At 38.5% G+C, this 17,760-nt stretch overlaps 1 protein-coding gene across 5 annotated transcripts in view; it reads right to left on the bottom strand.

The window, feature by feature from the left end:
• The window catches only part of NTRK2 (neurotrophic receptor tyrosine kinase 2), a 201,554-nt gene that overhangs the window by 65,066 nt on the left and 118,728 nt on the right, over window positions 1-17,760 (bottom strand). The window lies entirely within an intron of this gene.

Genomic DNA, 17,760 nt, shown 5'->3' with positions numbered 1-17,760 from the left:
CTTTCTGGTCTGTGCACAGGGGCCCCAGGTCTGCAGCCAGCCCACAGACCAACCAACTAGAGCCAGGGTTTTGGGAGCCTCAGCCCAAAAGCTCTTCAGACAGGGATTATTTGAGGCTGTGGAGTCCCACAGTGCTTTGCACAATGAGGTCTTGTTTGGACCTCAGAGCTCTAAAGTAATGCATGTAAATAATAACAGATAATTGCATTGTTCTCTGCTCTTAAGGAAAAATAGCAATACAAGCAAGGTGGGAAAACTCCGGTGTTGTTGTATATAGCCAAGCACAAAAAAAACATTTGGCTTTTAGATGAGATCTGCAATCTATTTTCTGCATAGATTATACAAAAAATTGCCAGAAACACAGTATAAAAATGGTATTATAGCATCACACTGGTGATACAAAGCAATCAGGAACAGGGTTTTTTCACTAGGGGAATTTCTTTTATAGATTAATTGGAAGTAAGCCGATTTTAATGTGATATTTTTCCTGCTGGAATGTTTCTCCTTCCAATCAAAAAATAATTAAATTCCACCACTTTTGATTCATGACAAAACCACAGCATGGTTAAAATAAAGAGTGTTAACGTTTTAATGCAGTTGGATACCTGCCGTACTCCAGAACACCAAAATTCCCCTGGGCTCCCTATGGTGATAAGAAGAGCTTTTGACCCCACTGAGGAAATGGGTTTTGGAAAAAAAAAATGTGTAAGTGCTTGAAAAGAGACTCCTTCACTAACTTCTGTCATGAGAATGAAGAGCATTCAAGATGTGACAATGTAATTGCACTCTATGGGACAAATTTTCTGTTGGCGCCAATATTTAAAGCTCCATTGACTTCAGTGGAGTTTCACCTTTTAATCCAAAAAGTTTCAGACTGGTCTTTCAGGTACGTACAACCATTTTTCTCTTTTAGAGTCCTTCCCTCTCCCAGATGATTTCAACATGAAAATTAATGGATACACATGTAAGAATGAAATATACATGCTAAATACTAATTGCATACAAGTCAGAACATGCAAAATTTTGATTCCCACAGCACTGACTTCAGCATAAAGCAAATCAAAAAATTTGACTGAAAAATTTCAAATGGCGTAAAATAAAGTTTCAAAGACTTGGCAACAGGAAAATAATGATTTTGAGTTACATTTGTGGCTTTCTAAAATAATTAAATTCAACAATGAAAGTGAAAAAAGGTTTATTTTGCCACAAAAGAGAACAAAAAAGCTTAAAAACAATCTTGAAATATTTGCCCAAATAAACTTTGTATTGTAATATGTCAAATTATTTCAATTTTATTGTTGGATCACAGTTTTCCTATTTCAAATTTTCAGCTTGAAACAAAACTGAATCAAGTGCCCTTAGCTTTAACTTTCATTCTGATTTTAAGGTAGAAAGTAATTTTGAAATGCTGAAATCTCACATGGGAGGAAAATTCTATTTTTGAACAGCTTTACCTCTGTACATTTAAAACCTCAGCTATTACCATGCTTTAGTATGGAGCTTTGGAGTAAGAGGAGATATACCAAAGATGGAATAATTCAATAAAGTTGGATTATTCTGTTTGTACAGCATAGAAGTGGTTCTTCTATATAATCTTCCTCTCTGACTCTGCATTATGGTGGAGGAACCAGTCATTCAGGCTGTCATTGGACAAAGAACTGTATGCCAATCTTATATGGCATATCTGTGCAGGATGTCAGTTCATCAGCTCATTGCTCCACTGATTTATTTTTTTTCCTATTTCTTATCCAGAATTTATCAACTTTCACTTCCAGGAAACTTGTAGGCAAGAAAATCATGGACAAGTGGAAACAATGTGGAGAATAGAAGTCAAAACTAAGCTTTAAGCATGGCAAAGATATATGCAAGTTCTAATGAATATACAGAATTTTGAGCCAGAACCCAAGATTTGAATACAGGTGACTTTTGATAAACTTTACATCCTGATCTCAATGCTATGACATAAAAGTCATAGCTCAGAAAATCTCTCCAAGGCTGAACAAAATGATAGTCATTAAAGAAAAATTCTGCAATTTAATTCCTGTGGTACTGCAAATAGTTGTCAATTTACAAGTATTTGAGAAGAGCAAAAGCTTTGCATGCAGAAGTCATTTTTGTGCTAGAACCCATCATCAGAACTATAATAGACAACCTCATCAGTGAGGTAGGTGCTTTTACATGATTATTCATAACACAAAGAGAACCTGCAGAAATGCTTCTATAGTTTTCCACAACCAATGCAAGTCATGATATCTTTTAAATATCCATTTAATTCAATAATCACAAGTGCTGTTCTTACATTTGTTTTCCAACATTTCTCCTTGTATCTCCAACAACAGAAATAGCAGCTGTAGGCTAAGACGTGGAGGGGGAGGGTTGAGGGGTGGGGGACAGGAAATGAAGAGAGAAATAACCAGTGACCCAGAAGAGCTTTTTGTTCTTCAACTATCTTGTACTCTATTGATCCTTTCTTGCTCCCTAGAGACCAGAGACATTTTATAATTATGACCATAATTAAATGCCATCAGGGATTTGAGAGGACTTCCCTCCTGAACATCCATAAATGCAATAAACATCAGTTTAAAAGCTATGAAACCAAATCAACGAAGAGTTAAAGCTGCAGATACAAGGCCCTGCCATGCTGACCTCCAGTTCTCCTGACCGAGGCCAGAGCTGAGCCTCCACAGGAGCAAAGATAAAATTCCCTTCCCCAAATGACTCAAGATATTCAGTTGGCTGCTTGAATGAAATGCAAGAAAGAGGAGAAGGTGGATTAACAGATTAGCCTAGTGAAAGGCAATTAAAAAAATCCTTAATCAAACATGACTGCTTCTATCAAGTTGGGTATCAAAAGCAAAGCCTACTTTTGCCCAAATCATTCTGTTCCCTGAATCCAAATCCTGCAGTCACACTGTCAAGGAAGGCAAAATCTACATAGTGACATTAATTCCTTGAACTTTGGAAAAGTATAGCTGCAAGATACTGCTTTAATTGGCATAAATGACCAACAGGCCTACCCTTTTTTCATTCTTATCTTTTATTTCCTTTACCTTCCCCCATCCTCTCCTTCCTTCTCTTTGTCTCAAAGATTTGTACTCATCATTGTCTCACAAGGTACCACTTCTTATCCGAGCCCTTTCTGATTATTGCTTAGATACATGCAAGTTGTGGGCTTTCATACTTTCCGTGCATTTTCCCTATTGTCTGAGCATGATTTATCTGTTTCATCTTTGTGATGTTGGTCCAGTTTTGTCCAGTCTAATGAGTTTTACTAGTAACTGTGTCTAGGAGTTTATGACGACAACTGCTGTAAGTAGAACACTGGTCATCCTTAACAATGTTCTTGTTGGCTAGAACAACACCTACAGATGAAAATATTTTCTCCATGTTTACAACATGAGAGGTATGTCCTGTAGCAAAGTCTGGGCGTGCACAGTGAATTGTCTGCATATGGAGAAGCTGTCTATATAAGGTAACAAGGAAAACATTGAAGTCTACAATGCACTTCTTTTGTTCTATAATCTTGCTGTACGAGTATGTAATGGGACTGATGTAAGGGATGATAAGTGTATTTATATTCTTCCTTTTTTGGTTTGTGGGTACAGCATGAATTTTGAAAGCCTTTACACCGTTTTTTCCCTGACAGCTTGCTCCACCACATTTCATTGGGTTGGAAAGGAGAGAAGAGGGTTTTTTCTTCTATGCATCAAGCCATCGTCCACGGATCTGACTGAGATCTAGTCTCAGAGTGTGATTTACATTCACACGGAGTGCACAACTTAAACAACAATGCACATCAAGGACCTCAGTAATTCAAGTGTATCAGGCCACAGAACTGCTTAGCTCGCACAGTATTGAACATCTTTTTAATTTGTTTAAAAGCAACGTCAGGCCTAGTTCCAAATAAGCTCTTGTCAGAAACAATGGGATTTGTTGCAAATTTGGTTAGATAAAGCTTGTTCCATTACTGAATCTGAGATACAAAGAAAACAGTGCTCACTTGTCTTGACTCAAATGTGTTCAAATAGGCTTTTATCCCTGGATTTCTTAGCCTGATTACCCAGAGTGTTTACCTGCCATGCAAAGATCCAAGTTCAGCTCAGCACTGCTACAGCTTCTGAGAATCTGCCAGCACAAAGCAGTGCAGGGAATGAGGGACAGCTCATGACTTGCAGCCACAGAGGGTTTCTACCAGAGCTCATAAATTAATATTCCCTTTTCTTATTACAAGAGCCTGAAGATCTAAAAAAGATTTAAACCCAGAATTGTTATCTTTCCTTAGACTGAAATTCCATTTAAAAATTTGCCTCTTTTTCTTAAAAAACAAAACAAAACAAAACAAAACAAAACAAAAAACTTCTAACATCAAGGTGTGTTTCTCTAAGCAGTTTTGTTCTTATTGTTTCCCAGAATTTCTCTGTCTTTCTCAGAGGACCACCTGAAAAAGACCTCAGTAAGACAAGAGAAATCCAGGGGACTATTCTGACACACGTTTTCTGCAGAGTGTTGAGGTACATTTTTACCACAGGACAGACACTAATCTCTCAGTTACCCAAATGTCTCCCAGCACAGCCTCTGGTTGCAGTCACAGAAGAATACAAGTTTAAAGAAACAGGTCTTGAGATGGTTTAGCTAACAGTGTGGGTTTTGACATATATGCTTGTATACAGTACGGCATACCCATAAACAAAGGTCAGATAGATCATAACAAAATGTTTCTTGAAAAATTTTATGGACATTTGGATGGAATGACTGGTCTGATGAGGCCAAGAATTCACTGTGGGTGGGCAGAGCCTTTTATATATGATGAAAAATAAATATTGCATGCTCAGGCAGAGTCCATCCCTAGACCAGACCAAAACAAATAAAAGTCAAAGTTTTCTCTGTACTCTTCCTCTCCATTATTAAGAAAAACACCTGAAGCTTTTCTGTGCCTTTACCATAGAAATGTTGAAAATATTTCTTTGTGTATATTCCATCAACAAATAAAAAGCTGCAAAGTCAAGACACCAAAGCTGTCTTCTGCAAGAGCAGTGAACACCTGTATGCTTTGTTCTGTCTTGAAACCATTCTATCTTGCAGTCAGGAAAATTTACCTGAAAATTTATCTTACAGAAATGTACAGGCTCTCCTACATATAATAATATATAATTATTTTTTTTTTCATTGACACACTACAGGTTGTTTAATGTTGCTGTTCACAACAGTCCTGTTTCACAGTAATCAATGGGCTGGAAAGACTTCCATTGATTTCAATGGAAAATCAATTCTTGATTGGGCCTCTCGAGAAAAGCTATCACTGAAAAAAAAAAGAAAAGAAAAAAAAAAAAAGCTGAAACTTTTTTCTTCTTTCTCATTTCTGAAAGACATACTTCATGTCAGAGGTTGGACTCGATGATCTTGAGGTCTCTTCCAACCTAGAAATTCTGTGATTCTGTGATTCAGCAAGGTATCATTTCAGAGTTCTGTAAAATGCTCCCTTCAAAAGGCAAATAAAATGTAGCTTTAAAATGCAATACAACATTGTAATAAAACTGCAAAACCAAATCTCGGACAATTCCAGTGAGGAAACATGCAAAATAAGAATATGTAGTGGAACAGACTTCGTGAGTTGGGAAAGAGCCACCTTGCAGCAAGGTAAGGATTCTTGGAAATAGCAGAATTCAAATTAACTTTCAGAAGGGTTCACTATACCTGCAAAGAAAGCAAAGCCTGGAAAAAAGCTTCTGGAGAGGACTCCAGAAGCAAAAGTTAAGAGAAAAAGAAAATACATTCTTCAAGCAGGCACACATGAATTTGAGGCTTCAGTCTGTGCTCCCATAGCACATCTCCAGGGTGAGTACTGTGATTTACTGTCTGAGGCCATGTCTTGCTGAAAAAGTGTACCAAATGTCTCGTCCCAGGGTGAAGCACAAGACTGAAAGGATTCTGCAGACATGTCTGAGTTCAGCAAAGAGCATTTCAGCATCACTGCTGATGCCTGCTGGGGCTGCCAGTGGCAGCTGAAGAGGTCCAGCTCATGAATCCTGTGGTGGCTGGAGAATTGAGGCAGCCTGAAGTTGAAGGCAGCTTATACATGGGCTGGAGGCACTGAAAGATGGTGAACCTACTTCTCAGCTGCAGAGGGGTGGGCACCTGGCAGCAGTCACTTCTCCAGGCACCACTGCTATTTCTGGCAAATTGCATGAGTTTTTGGCCACTGAGGGAGTCAGAGGCCAGCACTGGCCACTGCCATCAGCACCTGTCACGCTGCAACAGCAAGGATGTCAGCAAGCAACCTGCACCTTTTAACTGCTTCTGATCCCTCTTCTCTGCTCACCCAGTCCAATTGGCCACAGGAAGACAGTATGTTGAGATGCTGGTGTGTTGATGATGTCTGTGAAGCTGCCTACCACTGCTATACCACTACAGGGAACCACACAGGGAATATCTACTGGTTTACTCAGAGCTAGCATTTAAAGATGAAATCAATCTTTGTATTGCAAAGCTTAAGACAAACTCCTGGTATTGGAAGATCTGGAAGAAACACACTGCTTAAGGATTATTGGACACCTATTTGATGAAGGGTTTCTAATCTATGCAGAACCAGCCACGTATGGGCTCCAGAACGTTACTACTGAGATCCACTGTAGCAATATGTCCATTCCCAAACTGTGCAGATACAGTAGGCAAAATAAGGTGAGAATTTGCCATCAACATAGCCATCATGATAGCACAGCTTATTTGGCTCCCAGCTAAAGATAAAACACCTTTCTGCACTTCTGGTGACACATGTGAGGTTCAAAGACCCAAGCACCACAAGCACATTACAAAACTGACAGTCCTGGAGGGAGCAGCCCTGTCTAACCGGGTACTTCCATTTTTAAATCAGAGGATGAAAGACTGAGTCCATAAGCTTTTGCCTTGCATTTTACCACCCAAGAAGGAGGTTTTCAAGTTTTCCCACATGGTGTTGGTCAATGCATTTCTGTCTGGAGGCAATCCTATTGCTATTCCAGTCTCAACAGCCTCTTGAGTGGAGACTGCAAATACAGCAAAGCAGTTGCTTTTCTTCTGATGAGAATAAAACAGGGACAAGACAAATCATGTCCTCCTGCAAAGGCAGTCAGAGCAAATCAGTCGTGTATTGTTATTTCTTTGCCAAAGGCTGAGACTGATGTTCTTTTGTTTCTTTTCCATTTGTTTCACCCTTTTTCAGTTCCTCCCTACTTTGTGTGGGACATGTTCCCCTCGATGGGTATTGTTTTCAGTTTTTTTGTTTGTTTGTTTGTTTGTTTTTTGTTTTGTTTTGGTTAAGGCAGCCACAGGCCTTCAAGCTGTGGGCAAATAAATAAATAAATAAATAAATAAATGAGAAAACATCCTTGAAAGACAGCCTATTAAACCAAATCTAAACAGATCATAAACAACATTCAGAAATATGAGAAGCTGTGTGAGAATAGTGTCATCACAGAAATATACTAACTGGAACCATGGCTCAAAAAAGATATTTGTAATGGCAGTTCAAAATTATGTCAGATCTGTATTTTCCTCAAAATGATACAAATTGGAGGTTATTTGAATTTAGATTTAGCTTCTAACTATCCAGTCCTGAGCACAAATAACTACACGATAGAGTGTCCAATTTTCCATTCTTTCTCTACAGTGCTGTGGGAAACAAACCAAGGTAGGGGGAAGGAAGAGGAGGAGGAAGTGCCTTCATGAAGAGAGCTTTCCATCACCTTAACTCTGGCTCTAATCGTTGGATACAACTGAATGCTGCTCAAGGGATTCTCTTGGAGACTGAAAGCCTTTTCCCGCACCCTGTGACCTATACTATCACTGACTTAAACAGAGTCTCCAACAAACAAATTTCAAAGGTATTAAGGTGTAGAAAGAAGAGTCAGTCATTTACTGGAATTGTCCAAAGTACTAAGCTGATTAAGAATCTGATTCCTACTGACTAGACTTTAGGTTTCCAATCTGTTCAAGGGCTTTTCAGAAAACCAGTAAATCGTTGACTTGAATACTTTAGCACTTGAATACCTTTGAGATTCTCATTTCATGTGCCAAGCTGACATCTGAGAATGGAACTTGGATTTCCATAATGCATAAATTAAAAAATAAAATTAAATCCCTAGAGATAAGATTGGCTTTACAGAGATACACTGAAATTTAGAGAAACAGTCAATAATTGGTATGCACATACCATGTATTTTTTCTAAATGCAAACAATACTCCCATGCAATATGTTTTTAATTAAAATGTTTCTGTTTAATTGCCCTCAAAAGCTAATGCACAAGTTGTTAGCTAAAGGTATTGCACAACTTTTCATCAATAGAACTTTAACTATTTCAGACCTCATTGCAGGGTCTTGACTTCAGTCACTTGACACTTTTTCTCTTGCAGGGGTCTTATACTTCAATCATGGTGATTCCTCAGCAACGTGCAAATAATAGTGATTAATTATTGTGGGCATTGATGGGCTAAAGATAAGACATAGCAAGTGTTCACCCTATATCAGATCTGTATGCTTCTTGCATACATGTGATATACTGGCCTTCAAAGAGCGATAAACCTGTCCTCTGTGGAATGGCCTGCTCAACTACCTGGTCAGCTGCTGAGAAATTCATACCAACCCTCACAGCGTAGGGACTGCTGTGCCCAAGAGTTGCCTTCACCCCTCAGTTACAGCCCCAGTAAGCAGAGGACCCTTCTACATCTTTGACAGAGAGAAGCTGGTACTGAGAGGCCCTATTGCTTCTGTCCAACAAACCCAAATAAAGCTGGCTTAAGGGAAAGGGGAAAGGGAGGGTTCTGAAGATGACCATAAAGATACGTTTTAGCCATTGGGTTTTTATTTGTGCTAATTAATGACAGAAGCATGTTCCTAGACTTGCCTACCTGTGTAATCATATTTTTTAAATGTCAGAAAATGGTGAGCTCATGTATTCTACCATATAGATTATATGTCCAAGATAAAGCAGGTATATTAACAAATCTTGGTGAAAAAAACAAATAATTTAAAAAAAAGGAAAAAAAAAGTCTTATAATTTTTCCCCAAATGCTGTTGTGAAAAATGAGAAGCCTATTGAAAGGTTTAATTAAAATATTAATGCTGGAAGACTGATTTGAAGAATATTTTACAGAATATTTCAGAGTATTAACAAAGTGTTTTTATCTCTGACATTTTAAAAGGCTGCTACATTTCCTTTGTTGCTGACCTACACTATGCCATAACACAAGTGGAGCTAACCGTGAGACAATGAGATGCTCCCCAGCAACTCCCTGTCAAAAACAAGCTGAACATATTCACTCATACAAACTTTGATGTTACTTTTGTTGGGAGAGTTTTCTCAAGACAGAATGTCAATGAAGCCGCACAGACATCAGACTAAGATAGTCTGGGAGGTCAGCAACCCCATAGCAGCTAGTGAGCCCTCCTTCTTGTAAAGGGGAATGGGGCAGGAGTACAGCTTTCCATGTCCCAGCTGCATGGATCCACTACTAATGGGAAGATCCACCACTGTGGGGAAAACACCTCTAGTACTGAATCTGTCAACCATGATGTAGTAAAGAGAGGGACAGAGCAGGTGAAGCTCTTACTGGGCACAGAGCCTGCTATGCAAGCCAGTACACCCTCATGCATACACAGAAACATGTAAAATAGAGGGTAAGCACATATTCAGAGGAGCCAGCAGGCCCTTCTGCAGTCCTGGTGGGTATGAGAAAATAATCTTTGAGTGAATAGTTAGCTCTGGGCTAACTACATTTTACACACTCGTGATTTTCAATAATGATGCAACTACTTGGTGATGACCTCTAGAAAATAAAAGTAGGATTTATGATATTGTTTTGGCTACAAAGTTATTTGATTTAGTTCTGATTTTCTCTTACTTCAGTATTTATCAGAGCTAATATTTATACATATTTATATATTTTTATTTCTTATTTTATTTTATTTATTCTGATTTTATTCTTATTTGTACTATCTTGCTTCCCTGTTATCTGTATTTCTTATTTAGCCAAAGCTCTCACTGACACAAGGAATAAATCAAAGGCCTAATCCTGCTCCCATGCTTAGGCTCATGATAAAGAGGTTTTCACAATGGATTACTTTTTTCCCGTTAAGCTTAATTATAAGTACTACCCATTTTAAGCTCTGTAATGTTTCTTTTTCTTTCTTTTTCTTTCTTTTTCTTTTTCTTTTTCTTTTTCTTTTTCTTTTTCTGTTTCTATTTTTTTCCCTCTCATTATGCATTTACACACATATGCAGGTTTCTGCATATAAAAAGAACATACCTAGAACTTACTATGCAGCATGGAGTCTGAAAGGCATAATTAAATCATTACAATATAAATGGTGCTATTTGTCATCTATGTATTACTGATTAAGCTACATATTTTGGTGCCAAAATAGTGTATGTATTTCTAATGCTGTTGTATTGTCAAATGACAAACTGAAGGTAGCAATGCTACCTACTAAAAAAGTGCTGTGTGTTTTTTTGTTGTTGCTTTTTTTTTCATCTTGACTACTACCCTAATTGCAGAGAATGCTTATGTATGTGTTTAATTTCACTTTATCTTTCATAATGTCCTTAAGTGTGCATTTAACATTAAGGCTATGGTGGGGCTTGATGCTGAAAGTGAATTTCAGTGCTCTGCTGGAGAACAGCATGCTAAACTGAAGTTAACCTGACAAATTTACACAACAACTCTCTGGACAAAAACACACTCTTCCTGAATGTTGACACCAGGCACTTTACTAAGAGTGCATGTCTCACTTTGTCTCCTCTCATACTCCGTCTTTATAACTGAAATGCATTCTTTGGGTCTTAGTTGCTCATATCTCCTTCCAAAATATCTGCTGTTTAGCTGGAGCTATGTTTCATGTGCTGTATTTCTAGTTGATAACATAAATTACAGACCAGAGTCGAAGTTGTACTTGTACTTGCATTTCCAGCAGTAGGACTCCCAGTGCAAGTCAGAGTTTACCAAATAATTCAGGTCATAGAACACCATTTTGTGTAATGAAATGCAAGCATTTTGCTGATCATGTAACTGCTTGCCTTTTTTACCAGGTATAAAAGGAGTTCATGGATGGATCATTACCAGAATGCAAGTAACTTTTGGGGACAATATGATTCTATAGGTTCACCTCCACAATAAATGTGGAAATAGACCCTTTACTTCCAACTCTGAATCTTTAAAGAGGTAAACTTCTCCACTGCTCAAGTCGAAAGGTTCAGCCTTTGGGAGAAATTTTTCCATCTGGTTGAAAAAAGAAACCATGTCTACTGAGACTCAGAATGAGCAGCAGGTGTTAAAAAAAATCTAATTTCTTACAAATTTATTTATTCCCTGTTACATTTTATTTATTAGGCAGAGGAAGTATGAGACCAGACTATTGGGAAAATTATGTGAGACTCAATATGACGTGTCTGGGGGACAATTCAATTGCCAAGCTAATAAAGGTCAAACACAGCTAAGGAAATATACCACCTATGTATGTGGTTGACATCTTTGACATATGCATGTCTTGATGAACAATTGCAAAGACACGTAATTTAAGTGGTGACTGCAATCATGGATTGAAAAATGCAATACAAAATACAAAAATATTTAGTCAAGCCAACAAAATACATCTTCATATGTCCTTATTGCTCTATCTAGCCCATAAAATATTTTTAGAGTAAGGCACACAATGGGAACAGGACAAGCAGTACATTTGACATGTATATCATTCCTCATAATCTCAAACTCATTCATCCTTATTTTGCAGCATTTAAAGTTCTTTGGCTTTCAGCATCTAAAAATTCTAATTTTGGTGAAGTGAGTGCCCTGTTAATTCTCCCCACTTCTGAACAACTGCCAATGAATGTCAAGTCTGGCAAGTTCAGCTTGGGTAGCGAGGTGCTTCCACTCGGTATGGATTTCACAAAGATTGATTGTTTTTGCTCCTCTGTGCTCTGGCTGCTGAGGTTAGGCTGTCCTTTATAGGAAAATGAGCTGGTTATAAATTTTCAGCTCTGAAAACTTTGGGAGTTGATGGAAAATCCCCAGGCTTACAGTTTAGCTGTCTAAGAAACCACAACAGCAGATTTTCTTTTGTTGTCACTGAGATGTAAAAGCCTTTCAAAAGAGATGAAAATGCTGACAGAGTCTTTCTCGTGGGAGACCCTTATTCTGTGTATTGGTACATAGTCTATATTTTTAACGTGTAACGCATGTCAAAAATTACACCTATTCCTGAAAATTCTAGGAGAGTGTAACCTGACAGATACAACCTGGAACATGCCACATTTGTTATATGGGAGATAAATTCAAGTAGAGATTGTCCAATGCTTGCAGTTGGCTCATTGAGCCATTTTGGATTTTTAAATGACACTGTGTAGGATGGGCCCTACAGAGCAATGAACACATCTTCTGCTGTGGGTCAAACATTTGGCAGATCCCTGAAGCACACAGGCTCTCTCCTGGTGAATTTCCTTTTTGCCTACTGTTTTCATGTTGCCAGATTCTCATGTCCGCACTCCACAGTGAAAGCCCATGCCCTGAGAGAGAAGAAGGAGATGCTGCCATAGCAGAAGCACATGTGCTGGGGACAGGCTCTCCTGTGGAGCTCCTGGGGCAAGGATGCCTGAGAAATACACCCCAAGTGACCACAAACCCTCTTTCTGTTAAACTTGCCCTGGTAATGTAGACAACCAGTTCTTTTTTTTTCTTATCAAATGGTCCCTTGCTAGTTATCCAAGGACTAGGGAGAAGGTTGTCAGCCCGGCATCAGATCAAAGGCCTGTTGAGGCCTGAGTGATCAAAGCCACAGAAACAACTGGTCTGAGCTACAAGCAGCTGCACCCTTCCACCAGCCTCCTGGGAGAAGTAATGCATGTCTGAGGGTCCAGGAGTCTGCCCTGGCTGCCCTCTGCTCTGCATGGAGGCTGAGCCAGGGCTGCACCCCTGGCTGGCAGAGGTGGCCAGCTCTGCACCCCAATATGCTGCAGCCCTGCTCAGTGCTACCGCCATGCTCAGTGCTACTGCATTGTGAAAGAAGCTTGAAAAGAATCACAGTGCCATAAACAAAATAAACAGAAGGAACACAAATCCAGATCTCTTTCTGTTTTCTCAGACTTTTGGGTTCTGGCTTACATTCTCAAGATCTTCTTCACAATTTTTCCCCTTTAAAATGAAATCTGAGATCATCACCAGACTCAAAAATGTGGCTTTAATGTCCAATTCTATGGGAGTCATGATAAAATGACAAGAATTAACACTCGTATTTCTTTTCTCCTATAAAAGTCATTCCAGAAGGTGGTGGACAAAAGCAGAGCATTTCTGCAACCTTGCTGCCTAACAAAGGCAACCATAGTCTGGTTTATATTCCTTAAAAAGAAAACTATAGTCACAGAATAAGGTAAGTCAGAAGAAAACGAGATCACCACTAGCTAAATGGTGTAAGAACCCCTGAAATGAAAACGAAAATGCCTGAAAGTAAGTAGTAAGTTGGTAAGTTCAGTGCTCAGAGTGGGATAGGAGAGGGGAATATATATATTTCAGATCAGCAAAATATATTAAAATAAAGTTACAAAAATTATTTTGATCAACTTATAAACAGCTGCTGACTTTCCTTAACAGAAGCCAACAGAAGAAATACAGTAATTTTTCACAGTGGGCATGTAGACAGCATCTTGTCCACTAGCTCAAATGATTCAAATGCATTTTTCTATGTATATCCACTAGAACCTGAACTAAGACACTCACAGATGGTAAAATACTGAAAGCAGTCAAGCTAAGTACAATAATTATTATTACTTTTCAATGGAGTCTACATAACCACCTATTTCCTCAACACATTATTGTAAGAATAGGGATGCTATTTGTGTGCTAATACAAGTGCAGGTGAAGCACAAATATTAAAGCATGTCAGGACAACCTTTCATTTTTATAAAATAACAGAAGTAAATCTGAAGATTGCACTACATTTTTTTTTACCCAATGTATATATCTAAAGTGCACATTCACACTCTGGTTCTTGAAGGAACACCCTGTACTGCAGAAATATAGACCAAATATTAAGACTACCCATGAATACATACCAATTTCCCACTTGCAAGCCACAATCCACATCACATCATCTGAAACACAGAGGCCAAGGGTATGGCCAGTCACTGAAAACATCTTGCCATTACATCACACACTAACTAACAAGCCTGCCCAGTATGCTATTTTCTACCATCAATATCTTAAGGTACAAAATCAAATGAAAGCATGGATATGCTGTGAAGGGCAAACTGACACTAGTGCAGTTGGTATTTATTCACCCTCACGGGCCTGAAATCTGGAGCTTACAAACCTCTTCATGAAAGTTCCACCTTCTTTTCAGTTGCACCCAACAGCCATGATTACTTCTTGGGGTGGGGGTGCAGGGTGGTTCCTATTGGGACGATATTCAGAGAACAATTTTACTCCCCAAATGCAAAAACCATTTGCAATGAGCTTCATATCTAAGGTCTGCCCTGAGAGTCTCAACTTGGGCTCTTCCACTGAATTTCTGCAGCTTTGCTGCCTAACAAAGACAACAATAGTCTGGTTTATATTCCTTAAAAAGAAAACTATAGTCACAGAATAAGGTAAGTCAGCAGAATAAGGTAAGTCAGAAGAAAACGAGATCACCACTAGCTAAATGGTGTAAGAATCCCTGAAATGAAAACGAAAATGCCTGAAAGTAAGTCTTTCGCATGCCTTCTTCTCAGGTTTTGCTTTTCACATTACTACCCAGCACAACAATGTCATTTACTGGCTGCATTTCCAACATTAATCACTGAAATGTAACAGCAATTGGTTGATATATCCTAAGACCTATGCAGGAAGTTAAGTGATGAATGAAGAACGGCCAGAGCTGTATGTGGGCTTAATTGCTTTTTTCCTTCCACCCTGTTTCAACAGGTCCATCAAGCTCCGTTGATAACTGTAGCAACTACAACTTCCATGTAGGAATGTAGAAGACTATTTTTTTGATTTTTTTAATGAAAAGATCAAATAGATAAGGTGCTGTGACATCTCATAGGATTAGTGAAGCCAGCCTTTTAGCAATGGTTAGCTACCATGCCTGCAAGATACTAGATCAACCATTTGATTTCAGAGGAGAAAAATCTTTTCAAGGTTTGCCATCCATGAAAGGTCTCTGCACCTGAGAGTGTTACTTCGCTACAAAGTTATGGCCTGATTTTTAACAGCAGCAATTTAATACTGTTGGTAATTCCTAGGTAAAAGGTTTACAGGTTGATGCTAATATAACACAATGTGGTTTATAATGAATCAAGTGCAAAGAGTGTTTCACCATCTCCAGGTGGTAAACTCTCTCATGAAAAAAAAAAATAAATTACAGTTGTCACTGTTAGCTACGTACCACCAACAGAAATTACCAATTGATTTCACATAGAGAGGAACCAAGAAATCTGGTATGTGTCTGAAACATGTCAGTGCACCACAGACTGTAAACTTCCAAGGTAGAAATAGTCACAATATTGGAGTGGTATATGAGCAAGAAGCAAACAATGCTCCACAGCAGAGAAGAGTCAGGAGTGTTGGGACAGGTTGGCAGATAGAGAAGTGCCAAAGCAGCATCAGTGAGGTTGCTAGCAAGGCACATGAATAGTCAAGATGGTGGGCAGTTGGAACTGGAAGTATCAAACAGTACCAGTTGCAAGATGAAGGGTAATCTTCTACTGCTTTGCCAATTACAGGTGCATATGAGCACTTGGGCTGAAATATGGGACAGAAATTCAGTCCTTCTGAGTGATGACTGAAAAACAGCCCCTGAAGTCACTGGGACTTTGGTCTTTATCAGTTTGCATTTCCCACCTTGAAGATTGTGTCTCAGGAGCAGGGATGTGCTACAACTTTTAGCCTGAGACTTTGATTCCTTAGAAGCCATTACTTTTTAGGATTTAGTTACTCAGTAGCTAAAGTAGCAATTTACTGATCCAGTGGTGGAATTTCAAATGAAATTGGTCACAAAACATTGTTTTATTTTCTTCTAAACACATGCACTTTGAATACTTCCCAATGTACTTGGAAATTATCATCTGTTGAGAAGTCAAAATACCTGTTATGTTGATAAGGAAACTCTACTTGCTACTCAGAGCAGATGTACTCCTTTAATTTGTGAAAACTGCAATTCAATCTGCATACACCTTCATCCAGCTCAAAGTCTCACCTTTTTCCACACAATAACATACGTACACTAAATACTTCAGAATCATTTCCAGCATGACTGTCAGTGGTTGCTGTGTTTAATGTTAGCAGACAATGGAACTTAGACCAACTAGGAAATAACCATAAATGTTAATTATCTTGCTGAAGATGAAACCAGATGATATCTGGTGCTGGCATTATCGTAAACAGGAAAAAGGTATGAGAGGTACTTAACTTAGAGCTTTATAAATACCAGATATGCACATCAGGAGGAAGCTGGCAGTTTAAGTACAGCTCTGTAGTAACAAGTGAGTGAGAGAGGCAGAAGGACAGAGTATGTGAAATCATTCATGGGAAGACCATTTTTATCCCAGACAATTTGTATTATCTTCTTTATTGGACAGATGCTCAGTGTGTTAGGAGATATATGTCTTGGTTTATATACTGCCACAGTTTACCTTATTTTCTTTGCTACAACAATAAAACACAAAGACTGGGACCACCATGGCGATGTGGCAAAATGCAAAGCATCAGTCCCATATGTCTCCCTGGAGCACCAAAGCAAAGCCTTGAGCCTCATCCTGCAAACATTTATGCACAAGCTGAACTTCATGTACTGTGATTAATTTCCCTGACACCGTGTGGGTTTCATTGCAGCACACAAAACCAAACACAGACTTATGTATTTTTAGGATCAGGACCTACTTAGCACTACTCAGCTGTGATTTAATGCGATTGTACTTAATGTGCATCTTACTAAATGTGAGAGGATTTTGTGTTTTGGTACAGTTTGTGTTATTTTTTTGCTCAGAACAGCATGTATGTTGTTTCAACATTAATGTTGAAAGTGAAATACTCTGTAGTCACTGATGTTTATTTAAACAATTATAACATTGTCTAATGCAGCTGGGAACGGAGGTACAGTAGCCTCATATTTAAAAGCATGGCCTTTTATATAACATTAAAGAGCTCTAGTGGGCATGTTGCCCATTTCTGATTCCCTAGTGGCTTCTATTTTTCACAGGAATTAATGTTCTAATCACAATGCATCTGTATAACATTTTCCTTGTGCTGATCAAGTATCAGCAAATCAGTGATTATTTAATGCATCCCACCACATATGCTAGGCCAAATTATACAAATATGGTCTGGTGGAAGAGATAATTGGGCACTTCTAATCATAAAATAGTGCCCCCCCCCCCAAAAAAAAAAAAAAACACAAAAAAAAACCATAGTAAAGGAACATCAGGGATATATAATAAAAGCAGAAAAAGAAGAAATATCCCTCATCTTTCATGGCAGGATCATTTTTTGTGGACTGTGCTTAGAGTAATAATTGAGATGTAGATGAGCATCAATATTCAGAATTAAGTAGTCCAGCATCAGTCTTTACAACCTTAGAGATCATGCATATGTATATGCATGCAAGCACTCATTCACAAGTCAAGCAAGATTCCTATCATGCAATTTAAACTTTTCAAAGTTGGAGGCAAAGTTTTCTGATCTAGGCAGTAAGCCCCCAAAAAACAACTTGTTTTTTGAAGCCGTATCATTCTGGTTAGGATAGAAATAGGTTGTATCATC

This window comes from Anas platyrhynchos, chromosome Z, assembly GCF_047663525.1.
Source record: "Anas platyrhynchos isolate ZD024472 breed Pekin duck chromosome Z, IASCAAS_PekinDuck_T2T, whole genome shotgun sequence".
NCBI classification, from domain to species: Eukaryota; Metazoa; Chordata; class Aves; order Anseriformes; family Anatidae; genus Anas; species Anas platyrhynchos.
This window is presented reverse-complemented; position numbering and strand designations above follow the sequence as displayed.